Genomic DNA, 17,354 nt, shown 5'->3' with positions numbered 1-17,354 from the left:
TTTTTCACGCACAAATCATAATTTACATCACATCTATTTGCATTTAGTACTCGACTCTCCACCTAGCTTGTCTTCCAACCCCCAATCACCACTCTTGACTCATCCTCTGTGGATGTCTCTAAACCTCTCCTGTATAATTGGGCTGCTCCCTTGTCAGTATTTCCATAATTCTTTAAAAACACCTCTCCCCTAAAAGGTTTGACAAAACAGTTATGCATGGGTGAGTGCAAATATAACTCTGGACTATGAAAGGAAATCCTTTTTTAAGTTTTCCAGGACTTAAGAAGAGTTTAAAAGCTAGACACGGAATAAAAGGTTTAACAAGTTTTCATCAGGGTGGGTTGGGTGGCTCACATCTGAAATCCCAGCACTTTGGGAGACCAAGGCAGGAGGATCACTTGAGGCCAGAATTTCAACACCAGACTGGGCAACATAACAAGACCCCATCTCTACAAAAAATTGAAAAATTAGCCAGGTGTGGTGACAGGTGCCTATAGTAGCTACTCAAGAGGCTGAGGTGGGGGAATCACTTGAACCCAGGAGTTTGAGGTTGTAGTGAGCTGTGATCCCACCACTGCACTCCAGCCTAGGTGATACAGCAAGACCCTGTCTCTCTAAAAAAAAATTTTTTTAGAGATTTTTATCAATTTTCAATAAGTCAACTTTACTGAGAGTAAATTTCTAAAATATTAGGCAAATATACACAGGACCCACCTTTAACCAGAGCTACATGTCAGACTTTCCTCTTTCCTACTTCTTCAGGTTAATAAAATATACAAATATCTTCCTCCAGAGTCTTGGCAAAGTAACAGTTTAAACTGTATGCTGTGAAGAAACAGTAAGGTATCATAACATCATTTTTGGATGCTGATAATAAGGAATGTAATAACCTGCACACTAATAACAGCACAGCTGTTAGCGTGTTATGTGACGCTTCAAAATCAGGCAACTCAGCTTCCTGTCTCAGCCCTGCACATAGCCAGTTAAGCCTTAGTTTCTACATTGTTGGAACACACATAGTACTACAACTCAAATCTAGTTAAGATGAAAACTGAGCCGGGCGCGGTGGCTCAAGCCTGTAATCCCAGCACTTTGGGAGGCTGAGGCGGGCGGATCACGAGGTCAGGAGATCGAGACCATCCTGGCTAACAAGGTGAAACCCCGTCTCTACTAAAAATACAAAAAATTAGCCGGGTGTGTTGGCGGGCGCCTGTAGTCCCAGCTACTCGGGAGGCTGAGGCAGGAGAATGGCGTGAACCCGGGAGGCGGAGCTTGCAGTGAGTCGAGATCGCGCCACTGCACTCCAGCCTGGGGGACAGAGAAAGACTCGATCTCAAAAAAAAAAATTAAAAAATAAAAAGATGAAAACTGAATAGATGTCTTAAAGTGAACAACAAACAACTATTCTCATGTAATAGTCACAATATGGATATTTCTTATTGCTTTACCATACATCCATGTCAATCATTATTCTAAGGCTCTCCAAAGGAGTGGTCCAATAGTTTTAACAGTCTTAATTTAGAATCAATGATAAATTCTATCCAACCCTATTATTTTAAGTCTTCTACACTCAACCATTTCCAATGAAAAGGCATTAAAGCGGCTTTCATTCAAAGTCCCCTTAAAAGAATGTTTAAAAAAAAAAAGTCAGGGAGCTAATCTGCTTTAAGGACAGGAGGAGGGAAATCAAAAATACCACTTGAAAGGCCGGGCGCGGTGGCTCACGCTTGTAATCCCAGCACTTTAGGAGGCCAAGGCGGGCGGATCACGAGGTCGGGAGTTCGAGACCAGCCTGGCCAACACAGTGAAACCCCGTCTCTACTAAAAATACAAAAATTAGCTGGGCGAGGTGGCAGGCGCTACTCAGGAGGCTGAGGCAGGAGAATCGCTTGAACCCGGGAGGCAGAGGTTGCAGTGAGCCGAGACCGTGCCACTGCACTCTAGCCTAGGTGACAAGAGGTAGACTCCGTCTAAAAAAAAAATTTTGAAAATATTTACATTTTTCTCCTATGCCTCCCTCTTTAAGAAGGAGCACAGCAAATGATCAAAAGCAGATGATTAATAAAAGGGAGGGAGCATAGCAGATGATCAAAAGCAGATGATTAATAATTAAAATTGTCCCTGATGATACTGTATATGATCAATTTATTGCCAAAACAGCTTCAAAATTTATAGAGAAAAAGAGATGCATGGTAACTTGATGATATAACTAACATCCAACAGTCTGATCAGAAATGGAAATATATTAATCACCTTTTTTCAAATTACTGTATTCCAGAAGCCTTTAAAATAAGCACAATAGGATCAGTGTTCATAAACCTACACGGCTTCTCACCCAAGAACAGACCCAAAGAGCTTCTAAGTAAACACACGATAACACACGCCCCCTTTTATCCCAGAGATAAAATTTGCCATGTAAACAAACATTCAAGTTTCCTTTTACTTAAATACTTTTCAGGCAATCATCTTTCAAGGTGAAGGACTAAAATGCAATCCTAGATATAATGGTGGTGTTATTAACATTACTATCAACAACTGACATTTACTTAACGCTTAATACGTGGCAGACATTGTCCTAAACCTTTTAATCTCTACAGTAATCCTAAGAGGCAGGTACTATTATTATTTTCAATGTATAGATGAAGAAACGTAGGAACAGAGAGATTAAGCAACTTCCCCTAAGGCAAACTGTTAGTAAGTGGTAAAAGAGGTATTCAAAGCCCGGCTGAATCCAGAGGCTGCGCCTTTAACCACTAAGCTAGACACATCTGTGCCGGGTGGCTGGGGAGGACGAGGGGCGGATGGCCTGGATTTATCTTGCAAAAACGAAAAACTAAACTTCCCGCAAAGAAGCCAGGATGAATCCTAGAATAAAACCACGGCGCACTCTGAGATAAGCCCCCAAAGGCTGCGAGTGCCGGCCCCCAAAGCCACAGGGCTGCGCGGCTTGCCAAAATCCCTTTCCCAACTCCCTCCCTTCACCCACACTCTTCCGTCCAAAAGAGCCAACAGGTGAGGGCGAAGATGCCCAGCAATACTGGGGGCTTCGGGCTCCCACTCCGCGTCAGGGCCCGGCTGCTGGGGGTGGGGTGCGGCGAGGGAGTTCCCGGAGCCGGGAAGCCTGAGCCGGGCGCTCCGGAATTCGCGGTCACTAGGGGCGGGGACGTCGACCGCAGGCAAAAGAGCCCTTGGCTCTGGAGCCGCTCGCCCACTTGCACCTCTCTCACTCACACAGAGTCCTTACCACTCTCAAAAAAGCCCTAGGAGTTCCACCTCTTCAAACGCCGACTCCTCTCACAGATACCGCCATTCCTTGCCGGCGGCCGCCACAACCGATTCAAAAAGTAAGCTGCTCTCTCTAAAAGCCATGCCGATTGGCGCGTGATGTCAACCTCTTTCCCATAGGCAGGAGTCTCCAGAGAGGCGGTGACTGGTTGACGCTCTCCACCTCCCGGCAGGTGCCGCTTGATTGGTTGTGCGTGTGTTTCAAATAAGCCCAACGGCTCGGACGTCGGGACGTCAGGAGTTTGCAAAGAAGTGCCCGGATGTGGCCAGGAGGTGGCGGTGGTGGCTCCTGAGGTCTTAAAGGAGTAGCAGGTGTTTCTGTGACTACTGCATATTTACTCAGTAAACATCCTACTTCCTGAGGAAAGTTTGGGTGGATTCTCCTCGGCCCCACCCAGCTTTTTTTTTTTTTTTTAAAAACGATACCAAATCTTTTAACCCTAAATCAGTGTCGCCAGAGATAAATGTTTCCCTGCTGCTTGCTGTGAGCTGTAGGATTTTCCTATCGGGATGCTTTCTGCTTTAGGAATGTATTTAAATTTGAGTTAAGGGATTTTGACTTTGATGGTTGTATTGGCGTGTGGCAGGGCCAAGGACCGGTCCTAGAACTCAGATTCCCCAGGTGGACTTCAAATCAGCAGCCGCTTATTTAAATCCTATTATTTAAAGCACTGCGCTCCCATCTAGGGAATATCGCGGGTTAGAATCAATTCTTAGAAATTAGAAAAATTCTCGGATTTTTTTAAAGATAAGCTTGCATTTGATAAAAATATGCCACGAGATTCTAGAATTTTTGGAGCCAAATTGCCTCCTCGTTGCCCCCCTCCGCCCACTAAGAACTTGTACTTTCCCCTAAAGTCTAGTCAAGAATGTATCAAGTTTTTCCTGTGATTAGCGTTGCTATTATGAAAATAATTTATTTCTTTATTTTCTAAATATGATACCATATAACACAATCTCTTAAGAAAAATACACCCCCACCAGGTGGGTTTTCCATAGTTCCCACCTGAAGGCTAATATAAATAGAAGAAGAAAGGGGAATCAGATGCCAGAACCTAAATACCAATAAGAAGAGGCAAACGTGTACTTTAGGATGGAACACTTGTGGGCATCTCGAGCAGGTCGTGGGGACTTAACAATTTTTTCTAATTTTGTCAGGCAATCTTAGAATGCCTGAAAAGTTTATAATGCTGTCCACAAAATGAATGAAGCAATCTGGTAATTATTGGTTTCCCTGCTTGTCAGTATTTAAGTCTGACCTTCATTAAAATACTGTGATAACTGTTAGGGCAGAAGAAAAGAAAAACAGTAATTGAAATTTCTATTTGGAATGTGCTTGCGTATTTGGAAGTTGGGTGTGCCCAGCATTCCAAAAATGTTCATCACTGAAAACATATTAAGCTATTGTGGGAAGCAGCCCTACTTCCTTTGTGCACCGCTTTCTGCTCAACAGACTTCCCAAAGCTAATGATTAACTGTGTATGGTATCATTGCCATGAATTTTAAGCTTCCCTAACAAAAGCTATACTTGATTTCTTTTAAGGGATGTGTGGCAGTTAGATTAACAAATAAACAGGTAATACAATCTTTTTCACTCTTAGGTCTTCATTTACTCAGCAAATATTTACTAATTTAAGACAGCCATTGTGTTTGTTGGGGTTATAAAGATGAATAAGGCATAGAAAACTGCCTGTCTGGACCACACAATCTGGTGAGGGAAATTAGCAGATAAACAGATAATTAGAGTATAAGGTAGAGAAGAAAGAGAATGAACATACTGATAGTTTACTATGCACTTTATACCTTATTTAATCCTTAAAACCACCCACAAGTAGGTATCATAGTCCCATGATACCATGAAACTGTAGGAAAGGTTTAAGTAACTTACCCAATGTCTCCTAATAAATATTTTAGCCTGCATTAGAACCCAGAAATAATAGATGAGTGTAAATAAAGTCTAGTATAGATCTGTCTGCAGGCTCAAAGAAAGCAATGTGGGGAGGAGTATTTCAGATAATCGTGTGCATAGGTGATCATATGCCACTTAATTGCACCCAGCAGACGGCCGGTGTCTGGTAAAGTAAAACATGATCCCTAATCTTCAGGTCTTTTCGAAAAGCTAGTACTGCAAAGGCAAATATTACACATTGCTTTCTAATAAACACAGGAATCTTCACATGTAGGTACCAGATAAATATTTCTAGAGTGAATGAGCTAGATCCAAGTTCATTCATAATGTTTGAGAGACTGGATGTCCTGATTAACCTATTAATAGTTTATTCATTTAAAAACTATTAAGCACCCATTAGGCGCTATGCTAGCACTGAGAATATAGGTGTGACAAGACAAACATGGACCTTGTTCTCATGGCGCTTCTAGCAGATAGCTGTATTTGTGGTGAAAATGTATTGTATGCATAGGTTTTCACAGAATTCAAATACCTACAAAACAATGATACAAGTAACTTAGTCTTACTGAGTCAGAAGCTGTTTTAGGTGCTATAGTGTTTCAAGATCAGCATTATGAAAAATTTTTAAATACTATATAGGGCATAGGCAATTGAACTGAATGGTATATTAACCTTGAACTTTCTTAAAAACATAAATTCTTATTAGATTGTTTACTTGCACTTTAGGCTCTCATAAAAGCTCAATATATATTGGAGACAGTAAACAGTTTGGTGTAGCTGGATCATAATATACATGAAGAGGAGAGTGGAAGACAACTGACATATGCTAGGTTAGGCTGGGTGTGGGAGCTCATGCCTACAATTCCAGCACTTTGGGAGACTAAGGCAGGAGGATCCCTTGAAGCCGGGAGTTCAAGACCAGCCTAGGCAACAAAGTAAGGCCCCTCACTCCCTCCCCCAGTCTCTACAATAAAGGTAAAAATTTAAAAATTACCCGACTTTGGCGGCATGTACCTGTGGTCCCAGTCTCCAGGAGGCTGAGGCGGGAGGATCGTTTGAGAACAGAAGCTCAAGGCTGCAGCGAGTTATGATCTCCTCACTGCACTCCAGCCTGGGCGGTAGAGCAAGACCGCCCCCCCCCCGCCCCGCCCCCATCTCTTAAAAAAAAAAAGGCTGGCCAGGTGCAGTGGCTCACACCTGTAATCCCAGCACTTTGAAAGGCCCAGGCGGGCGGATCACCAGGTCTGAGATCGAGACACCACCCTGGCTAATACGGTGAAATCCCATCTCTACTAAAAATACAAAAAAATTAGCCAGGCGTGGTGGTGGGCGCCTGTAGTCCCAGCTACTCGGGAGGCCGAGGCAGGAGAATGGCGTCAACCGGGGAGGCGGTGCTTGCAGTGAGCAGAGATCGCGCCACTGCACTCCAGCTTGGGCTACAGAGCTAGACTCCGTCTCAAAAATAAAAATAAAAAATAAAAAGTAAAATAAATGCCATGTTAGAAGGAGCTTGGGAAGAGCTCCACTGTCATGACAGAGTTTAAACTTTATGCTGAAAGCACTGAAGATCAATTAAAAACCTTGAAGCAAGGAAATTAGATGGTCTGTGTTATTTTTTAAAAGTAGCAATCCGGACCGGACGCGGTGGCTCACACCTGTAATCCCAGCACTTTGGGAGCCCAAGACGGGCGGATCACCTGAGATCAGGAGTCTGAGACCACCCTGGCCAATATGATAAAACCCTGTCTTTAAGAAAACTACAAAAATTAGCCGGGCGTGGTGGTGCGCACCTGTAGTCCCAGCTACTCCAGAGGCTGAGGCAGGAGAATCGCTTGAGCCCAGGAGGCGGAGCTTGCAGTGAGCCGAGCTCACACTGCTGCACTCCAGCCTGGGCAACAGAGTGAGGCTCCGTCTCAAAAAAAAAAAAAAAAAAAAGTAGCAATCTGGGAACACAACACAACTTCACTTGAAATAGAAGAATGAAATAGAAGAAAGACCAGTGAGAATACAGTTGAATTCAAACTCATAGGAAACGATAGTCTGAACTAAGATAGAAAAGATGGGTTGGAGAGATAAGGAATAGGAAAAATTACTGAGACTTTGATTAAATATAGAGGATGAGAGTGGAATCAAAATATGTAAAAATTACTACATCCATATAAATTTCTGATAAATAGCAATATCATTAAATAAATAGAACAGTTTCCAAACTCAGAAGACTAGTTCTCTTTCTTCGTTTGATGAACCAGCCAATTACATTCACAGTTCCTTGAATTTTTGAATCCCAAAACCTCAATTCAACACTTATTTTGATGGACAATATCCTAAATGTTTTACACTCAGAATTGCTTTAGCTCTGAAATGTTAACTTCAAACATTCCATTCTGATTACAAAATTTTCTTCCCCTCTCTTAATCCCTTTCACACATGAATCAAGGATGTTTAGCCTTCAGTTCCCCCTAATGATAGCACCCCTTTCTAACCCATGGTCATTAATTCAACTGCTGAAAGACCACCACTTTCACTGTCTTACTTTTCTCTTCCTGCCTCTCTGATGTTTCCTTCTCAGTTTCCTTTGCTTAGATATTATTGTTCCCCAAAGAACCCCCTTTCCCTAGGTGAACTCATTCATTCCCAGGGATTTAAGTTATATGCATATGCTTCCAAGTCTCTCTTTCTTGCCAGACCTTGTTGAAACCCACTCTATAAAGCCAGTTGTTTACCAATTTTTTCTGCTCCTGTGACCCACAATCATATCAAACTCTTCACGTGCTAAAGTGAATTCTTCTTTTCCCCAGCTCTCCAACCTTTATCTCCCGTGCCTCTTGTATTTCTCTCTTGATTAGTAGAATCCCCATTCACTCTGACTCCCAAGTTGGATCTCTCAAAGTCATCTTCCTGTTCCCCTCCTCCTCTCGGTCTGCACCACCACCCCCAACATCATTCTCCCAATTCGACCTGAAAAACATTTCTAGAATCTGAATCTTCCCATTTCAGTCCACTGCCCAAGTTTAGGCCTTCATTATCTCTCATCCAAACTATGACAAGGACAGCCTTCTAGTTGGTCTTTTGGGAACTAATCACTCTCTACTTCCAGTCATCAGTCACAGAATTATCTTCATTTAGAAAACTAAATATGACTATGTATCCCCCTCCTTAAAAACAAAACTAAACCAAAAGACATGGTTTCTTCACTGCTCACAGAATGAAGTCCAGTATAAGATGGACTTCCCAAGATGACTGTAACCTAATTTTCTATCACCCTCATCCCTACCACATATGCACCCTGTGTTCAGCCATGCTGAACTTTTCATCAGTCCACAAACATTCCAGGCGATTTCATAAATCCCTAACTTTGAATATTCTTTTCCACCTGCCCTGCCTCCCTTTGTCTGCACGAAAATTCCTATTCATTCAGGACCCCACTCAAGCATCACCTCAATGAAGCCTTCTTTGACTATCCCATGGAGAGTAAACTGCTTCTTCTGTTTTGTATGAGCTTAATACTGTTTATACCTCAATGTGGCTCCTGTCAACTTGTATTGTAAGTATTGGTTAACATGGCTGTCTCCTCTATTAAAATATTAGCTACTCAAGAATAGGGAAAAGAACTATATCCTTTTCATCTTTGTACCCTGGCACTTGTGCTCTCAAAAAATATCTATGGAGGGTGGGCACGGTGGCTCACCCCTGTAATCCCAGTACTTTGGGAGCTGAGGTGGGCGGATCATTTGAGCTCAGGAGTTTGAGACCAGCCTGCGGCAACATGGAGAAACCCCATCACTACCAAAACTACAAAAAATTAGCTGGGCATAGTGATGCACTTCTGTGGTCCCAGCTGCTCAGAGTTGGGGGATGGGGTGGGAAGATTTCTTGATTCCAGGAGGCGGAGGTTGCAGTGAGCTAAGATCAAGCTACTCCACTGTAGCCTGGGCGGCAGAGCGACTCCATCTAAAAAAAAAAAAAAAAAGAAAAAACTGCAACAAAAAAAAAATTATGGAAAAGAGGGAAGAAGGGAAAATAACCAGATTTTTTAGTACTTTGATTTCTGTCTATATCTTATTTCATGTCACAGGCTGGCTGGGGTTTCTGCATCTTTTTTTTCCACCAGTAAATTAGCAGCCATGAATACTCCTTCTCTACTTGTTACTGTTGCTTTATCAATTGTTCATGATGTCAAAATAGGTCAGTAAGTTCATGTTGACTTATGACTGCCTATTTCTATTTATTAACTTGGTTACAGTTTTATGTATAAATTGGAATAAATTATCTGCATACTAAATATTAGAATGTGCTTTCTAACCCTATGTGTTTCTCTCGCTCCCTTTTTTTTCTTTTTTTTTTTTTTTTTGAGGTGAGATGGAGTTTGCTCTGTCACTCAAGCTACAGGGCAGTGGTACCATTATAGCTCACTGCAATCGCGAACTCTTGGGAACTCCTGGGCTTAAGCAATCCTCCCACCTCAGCCTCCCGAGTAGCTGGGACTATAGGTGTGTGCCACCACACCCACCTAATTTTTTTTTTTTTTTTTAATTTCCAGAGATGGTGTCTCGTTGTTTGGCCCACACTAGTCTTGAACTTCTGGGCTCAAGCAATCCTCCCACCTCAGGCTCCTGAGTCACTGGAATTACAAGGCATAAGCCATCACACCTGGCTAACCCTATGTTTCCTAAAAATATGTGATAACTCTTTCCCCATGATTATGGGGTATCTTAGCCCATTTCATTGCTATAAAGGGATACCTAGCTGGCCATAGTGGCATGTGTCTATAATTTCAGCTACTCAGGAGGCTGAAGTGGGAAGATCACTTGAGCCCAGGAGTTCAAGGCTGCAGTGAGCCATGATTGCACCACTGCACTCCAGCCTAGGTGACAGAGATCCCACTCTAAAACAATTTATTTTTTAAGATGGAGTCTCGCTCTGTCATCCAGGCTGGAGTGCAGTGGTGTGATCTTGACTCACTGCAACCTCCATTTGCCGGGTTTAAGTGATTCTCCTGTCTCAGCCTCCCTAGTAGCTAAGATTACAGGCACATGCCACCACTCCTGGCTAATGTTTGTATTTTTAGTAGAGACGGGGTTTCACCATGTTGCCCAGGCTGGTCTCGAACTCCTGACCTCAAGTGATCTGCCCGCCTCAGCCTCCCAAGATGCTGGGATTACAGGCGTCAGCCACCGTTCCCAGCCTCATGGCTCATAGTTCTGCAGGCTGTACACAGTGCCAGCCTCTGCTTCTGGTGAGGCCTCTGGAAGCCTCCACGCATGGTGGAAATGGAAGGGGAGCTGTTTTGTGCAGAGGCATCACTTGGTGACAGAGGAGGCAAGAGTGAGAGGATGGAGGTGCCAGAGGCCATACTCTCATTTTTAGAAACAAGGTCTCACTCTGTTGTTCAGACTGGAGTGCTAAACATAGCTCACTGTAATCTCAAACTCTGGGCTCACCTGCCTCGGAGTCCTGAGTAGCTGGGACTACAGGCATGAGCCACCACACCTGGCTCAGACTCTTATAAACAACCAATTCTTGCAGGAACTAATAGAGCTAGAACTCATTCATTACTCCCAGAACAGCACCAAGCTATTCATGGGAGATCTCCCGCACAACTCAAACACCTCCCATTAGTGCCACCTCTAACACTGGAGATGAATGCAACATGAGGTTTGGCGGGTCAAATATCCAAAGTATAACAGGGGGTAATATTCAAGGAATGTGGCTTAAAATAACGCGAGCTAATGTTTCTTTCTTAAATCCCCATAGCTTAATTGCTGAAACCTGATTTCTTCCAAGTCAGTTTTCCAAGATTGCTTATGCAAATTTCCTGGAAGTAGCTACGAACACTGTTTACTTCTCTCTGTGCAGACATGAACTGAAGAGCTTCCCACTCCTAGTCTCTTAGCCTGAACAGCTCCCCACTACTTCTTCATTTCCCTGGTTTTTTGTCTTAGCCACCCCCTTCTGCAGTGCAACTACCAGGTAGAGACACTTTGACTCGCACACTGTCATTCCCAAGTGGGCCTCTTCTCCTTGGGCCACCATCACTTTGCAGAGATTTCACACCTTGGGGTCCCCGAACACTTCTCTACAATAGGCTTCCCCTGTCTGTTTGAGAGGCTCTATAGCTTTAGAATAGGGAGTCTGATTCCCTGGGTTTCAGACCTGGCCTTTCCATTTCCTAGCCATGTGACCTTAAGCAAGTTATCTTACATACCTATGCCTCAGTTTGTTCTTCTGTAAAAGGATATGATAGTACTTATCTCAAAGTATTGTTATGAGAATTGAAGGAATTAACATATATAATGGAAACATTTTGGCACATAGTAAATACTCAATAGATGTTAGCTGCTAATATTACCATTATTTCCACTATTATTATGGTTGCTACTACTCTTACTACTATGTTGTCTCAGCTGACCTGTAATTGCCTGATGGAAATGGTGGCTCTCTGCGCTGCTTTCCCACCCCTGACCACAGGATCAATGGTACCTATGCTGCTGTTCCTCTTTCCCCACCCTACCCTATCCACAACACCTGCCTCCACCACACCAAGGCTGCCACAGGAAAGACCACGGTTGAATTCTTTTTTTTTTTTTTTTTTATGAGATGGAGTCGCACTCTATCGCCCAGGCTGGAGTGCAGTGGCAAGATCTCAGCTCACTGCAACCTCTGCCTCCCAGGTTCAAGCAATTCTCCTGCCTCAGCCTCCGGAGTAGCTGGGACTACAGGCACCCGCCACCACGCCCGGCTAATTTTTTTTTTTTTTTTTTTGTATTTTTAGTAGAGATGGGATTTTACCATGTTGGCAAGGCTGGTTTCAAACTGCTAACCTTGTGATCCGCCTGCCTCGGCCTCGCAAAGTGCTGGGATTACAGGCGTGAGCCACCATGCCTGACCCACCATTGAATACTGTTCTCACCAGGAGGAATAGTTCCTTCTTCTGTACCAAATCTAATCATCCTCTTTTTTTTTTTGTTTCCCAATTCAGACGTTCTTACTAAACTCTCTTCTCTTTTCAGGGAAACCTTGCTGCACCTAAGCTGTCTCCTCCTGTCTGGAAGATGTGGACTGCTTGCTGTGGCCCTTGGCCAGTCTTCTGTGCCCTTCCAACACAGATCCTAGCCAAGATTCCTTATGTTAAATGTTAGCCTCTTCCTCCAGGTCCCTTCACTGTCAATTATAGGCAGGCGCAGTGGCTCACTCCTGTAATCCCAGCACTTTGGGAGGCCGAGGCAGGCAGGTCATGAGTTCAGGAGATCAAGACAATCCTGGCTAACATGGTGAAACCCCATCTCTACTAAAAATACAAAAAAAAAAAAAAAATAGCCGGGCACGGTGGCGGGCGCCTATAGTCCCAGCTGCTCGGGAGGCTGAGGCAGGAGAATGGCGTGAACCCAGGAGGCGGAGCTTGCAGTGAGCTGAGATCACACCACTGCACTCCAGCCTGGGTGACAAAGTAAGATTCCGTCTCAAAAAAAAAAAGAAAAAATATATATATATATGAACTATAGAAAAATATGTAATCTACAATACCTAAGTTGCTGAGTGAACATGTTTTACCCACAAAATAGCAAAGGAATTGAAGTACTTAGTATATTGAAGAATATGACGTATTTTCCCCCATGCAACACAATAATTTTTGATGTGGAAGATGGAACTTCTTGTGGAGGAGCAGCTTCCCCATCTGCATCTCCAGCCGGATTTGCTGACACTCTGGACCCTCCTTCAGGATCCCCATCTCACCCTTCTTCCTCTTCCAATTTACTCTTTCCTCTGTATTCATATTTCCTTTCCTCTCTCCCCTCTCTCCTCCATATCCATCTTTCTTTTTTTCATCTATACTCCCTCAGGGAAGCAGAGAATGACAAGTTTAGGAAAGTTAGTATTTGGTATGGTATATCTCCCCCCCCCCCCACTAACCTCATTCACAAATGTGCACACTGCCAGTATAATCATTCATCAAATCAGAGTAAACAAGATTTCTCACACCCTTATAGTTTGTTCTAGTCTACTGATGAGAACTGGTATATTTGAAAAATTATTAACTTTCTTACCAAGATGATCTAGGCAACAATTATTGTGGTGGGCTTTGTTTTTATTACCTAAAGTTACAACAAAATATAATTTATAGATTTTACTTCCAAATATAAAATATTATATAATCAAGCAGTAACACTGTTTTATGGTAAATTTAAATCTTTCATCATAGGATTAAATGTTTTACTTCACCTATTAACATTGCAATGTCACCTAGATATCATGTAATTGTTTTTCTCCTTGTATATTGCCATCCCTGCCCTGCAACACATTCATTAAGTACATAGCTGTACATAACGCCACACTAGGTACAACTACAAAGATTCAGTCCCCCCCAAGAATTTATTGTTTAAGATTATTATTTCAAAAGTTTTAGTGAATAATCATTGGGTTCTATCCTTTTTTGGAATTATTAACATTTTTCAATTAAAATGTCATATTTCCAAGTTGGTTATAATATGGCATCTTCTAACCTGTCATCTGTGCCTATAAAATAAGCTTTAGAAATTATAATCACAGTGAGCCAGAAGAAGCTATTTTGCACACTTCAATAGTCAGTAAATTAGTATAGGAATTGTTGCTTTATTCATATGAACCATTAGGCTATAAATCACTTGACACAGATTTGCAAGACTCTACAAATTTGGCACTTAAAGTTTCATTTGGAAGAATAGAATTAGCTTTCTTTGAGGGAGCAAGAGGTTTCCAAATATGACAAAGCTATTATTTCAAATTATGTAATTGGATTAGTAAAATTTCAGATACGGGAGGAAAAAATATCTCAGCTCCTTAGCCTCATTCTTTATTTAACAGATGAATTTTACCAAGGCCAGCAACACAGAGGTTACACTCCTTTGCCAAGGTCAGGTAACTAGTTACTGACAAAACCAAGATCAAAAGTTTTATTTCCATTAGTCTAGTCTTCTTGTTATAGATATTTATATTTTATATTGTACATATAAAAGTACAGATATCTTTATTCATAATACATATATGTTTTGCCTTTAAAATAATTAAGATGCTTTCAGTTCTATAAAAGCCTTTTTGGTCTTATTCAACAATGTATCTCCATATCTGCGCACTTAGGCAACATGGCACATACATTCCTGACACACAGTAGTCTCAAAATTTGTTCCAAGAATAGCATTATAACTGACATCCAAGAATTAATATTGCCTTCATCTGATCCATTCTCTAGACTGCATTCAGAGTAACATTATGCAAGTCTAAACAGATTATGTCATCACCTCCTTAAAACACTTCAATCCTACTAGGCCTGCAGGGTCTGACCTCTATCTTCTTCTCCAACGTCATCTTATACCATGTTTACTTCCTTTCTCTTAGGTCTAACTATACCTGCCTTCCTTCTAAGCAGTTTTTGCACCTGCTCTTCTCGCTACCTATCCTTCTAATAGCCATTCCTTTAACCTAGAGTAGGCAACTGCTACTCATCTTTTAGTGTATGCTCACTTCCAACTCCTTGAAAGGTCTTTTCTAACTGCCCACCTTATCACAACCCTCACTCACACCACCCCCAGCACCACGAGTATCTCTTTTGTGGTACTTGGCGTAATTACTGGATTAATGTTTGTTTCTTTCACTATCTAAGCCACATGAAAGTAGGGACAATGTCTTTTTGTTAACTATTTTGTCCACAGTGCCTGACAGATACAAGGCACTCAGATATTGCTGAAATAACAAGGAAACGAATTAATATATAAATAATTTTATTCTTATTATAATATCAGTGGTGCTGTTTCCAAAGATAATAAAGTTTCAACTATTTTTACTTTTATCTAATCCATTATTTATGACAAATTTTCCTGTTGTTTCTTACTAGGTATGATGGATGAAGTGGCATATTTCCAAATTAATAAATTTATATCTTTAATTGACATTTGAGTATATTATCTAAGAATGACATGATTTTTGTACCATAGCCAGCCCAGCTATGAATGGAAGAGGGTTAATGCTAATGCTACTAAACTAATTCAATTAAGACTTGCCAGTGTTTATGAACATAGGCAATTATCCATATCAAAAATTCCATTTTCTTACAGCCTATGCTTTCATAAATTATACATAAATCTACATCTGTAAATGGCCTCTTCCACACCATCAAGTAACTTTCAAACATGTGAGGTATCCCAAAGTGATAATATCAGCCAGTTTAATTATGACAATAACTCCATCTTTGTAGAATAGTATTTTCTATGACAATAATTTGAATACCTTGATTTACTTAGCAATAAAATTGTTACAGTTCAAATGAATTGAAAAATGGAGTTGCTAATGCAGTTGAAATAAAAATAGAACCTAGGCCATCAAAAAACGGTGGATATTTGACCTGGATTGTATGCCCACTTCAAAATACATGAAAGCCAAATTGATAGAATTAAATGGAGAAATAGATAATTTCACAATCATACCTGGAGATTTTAAGACCTTTTTTCTATTTTTTTTTTTTTTTTTTTTTTTTGAGACGGAGTCTCACTCTGTTGCCCAGGCTGGAGTGCAATGGTGTGAGCTCGGCTCACTGCAACTTCTGCCTCCCAGGTTCAAGCGATTCTCCTCCCTCAGCCTCCCGAATAGCTGGGATTACAGGCATGCACCATCAAACCTGGCTAATTTTTGTATTTTTAGTAGAGACGGGGTTTCACCATGTTGGCCAGGCTGGTCTCGAACTCCTGACCTCGTGATCTACCCACCTCAGACACCCAAAGTGCTGGAATTACAGGAATGAGCTGCCACGCCCGGCAGACCTATTTTTCATTACCTGATAGAAAAGCTAAATAAAATCAGTAATGAGAAAGATAACTGAACAACCTATTAACCACCCACCTAAAAATTGCAGAATATGTCGTTTTTTCAGGGACGTACAGTATGTGTTTTAAGGGTAAACCATACTCTGGACCATGAAAGATGTCTCAAATTTTAAAAACTGAAATCATACAGAGTATGTTGTCTAGCCACATTGAAACTAAATTAGAAATGAATAATAGATACCTAAGAAACCTCCAAATATTGAGAAATTGAACAACCCATTTATAAAAGCCATGGGTAAAAGAAGAAATCACTAGAAAACATTTCTAGGTGAATAATAAAAAATAAAACATTAAAATTGAGGGGTACAACTAAAGCAGTACTTAGAGGAACATTTTCTAGCTTCAAATGTTTATATGGAAATTTAAAAAGAAAAAATCTAGAATAAATAACCTAAGGTTCCACCTTAAGGAGATACGAAAACAATAGCAAAGAAAACCTAAAATAAATAACAGCAAGAAAAGGGCAGAAATCAATGGGACAGAAAAGAGACAAACAATGAGAAAATTAAGAAAACCAAAAGTTAATCTTTGAAAAGATCGACAAAATTTATAATCCTCAAGTTAAATTGGTCCAGGAGCTCCGGCACAGTGACTCACACCTGTAGTCCCAGCTCACTGGGAGGCTGAGATGGGAGAATTGCTCGAATCCAGGAGGTCGAAGCTACAGTGAGCCATGTTCATGCCACTGCACTCCACCCTGAGTGACAAAGGAGAGACCACGATTCTTAAAAAAAAAAAAAAAAAGTTGGTCAAGGAAAAAGAAGGAACAGAAATGAATAATATTAGCTGAAAAATGGGGTTATCACAACGGATTCTACAGAATTTTTTTTAAGAGACTAGGTCTCCATCTGTTGCCCAGGCTAAAGTGTTACGGTGTACTCATAGCTCACTGCAGCCATGAACTCTGGGGCTCAAACAATCTTCTGCCTCAGCCTCCTGAGTAGCTGGGACTATAGGGGCAACAATCTCTGTGTGTGTTTTTGTTTGTTTGTTTGTTTGTTTGTTTGTTTTGAGAATCTCCCTCTGTTGCCCAGGCTGGAGTGCAGTGGCATGATCTCAGCTCACTACAACCTCCGCCTCCCAGGCTCAAGTGATTCTCCTGCCTCAGCCTCCCAAGTAGCTGGGATTACATGTGCCTGTCACTATGCCCGGCTAACGTTTGTGTTTTTAGTAAAGATGGAGTTTCACTATGTTGGCCAGGTTGGTCTCAAACTCCTAACCTCAGGTGACACGCCCACCTCAGCTTCCCAGTGTGCTTGCTGGGATTAGAAGCGAGAGCCACCGCACCTGGCCTAATTGTTTTATTT

At 41.6% G+C, this 17,354-nt stretch overlaps 1 protein-coding gene across 4 annotated transcripts in view; it reads right to left on the bottom strand.

Annotated features, from left to right (window-relative positions):
* ECT2 (epithelial cell transforming 2) overlaps positions 1 to 3,441 on the bottom strand; it is a 69,193-nt gene extending 65,752 nt beyond the window's left edge. For 2 of the 4 annotated variants that reach the window (XM_058426809.1, XM_058426810.1), the window contains exons 1-2: positions 3,245 to 3,441; positions 715 to 825 (exon numbers count right to left, since the gene is read on the bottom strand). The gene's annotated coding sequence lies outside the window, so the exon portion shown is untranslated. The remainder of the gene's footprint in view (positions 1 to 714; positions 826 to 3,244) is intronic. The other 2 variants (XM_032174010.2, XM_032174008.2) reach the window with 1 other exon arrangement.
* Between the last annotated feature and the right edge of the window lie 13,913 nt (positions 3,442 to 17,354).

The sequence above is a fragment of the Hylobates moloch genome, unplaced genomic scaffold (assembly GCF_009828535.3).
Source record: "Hylobates moloch isolate HMO894 unplaced genomic scaffold, HMol_V3 SCAFFOLD_13, whole genome shotgun sequence".
NCBI classification, from domain to species: Eukaryota; Metazoa; Chordata; class Mammalia; order Primates; family Hylobatidae; genus Hylobates; species Hylobates moloch.
Note: the sequence above shows the minus strand (reverse complement) of the source record. Positions and strands in the feature narration are given on the sequence as shown.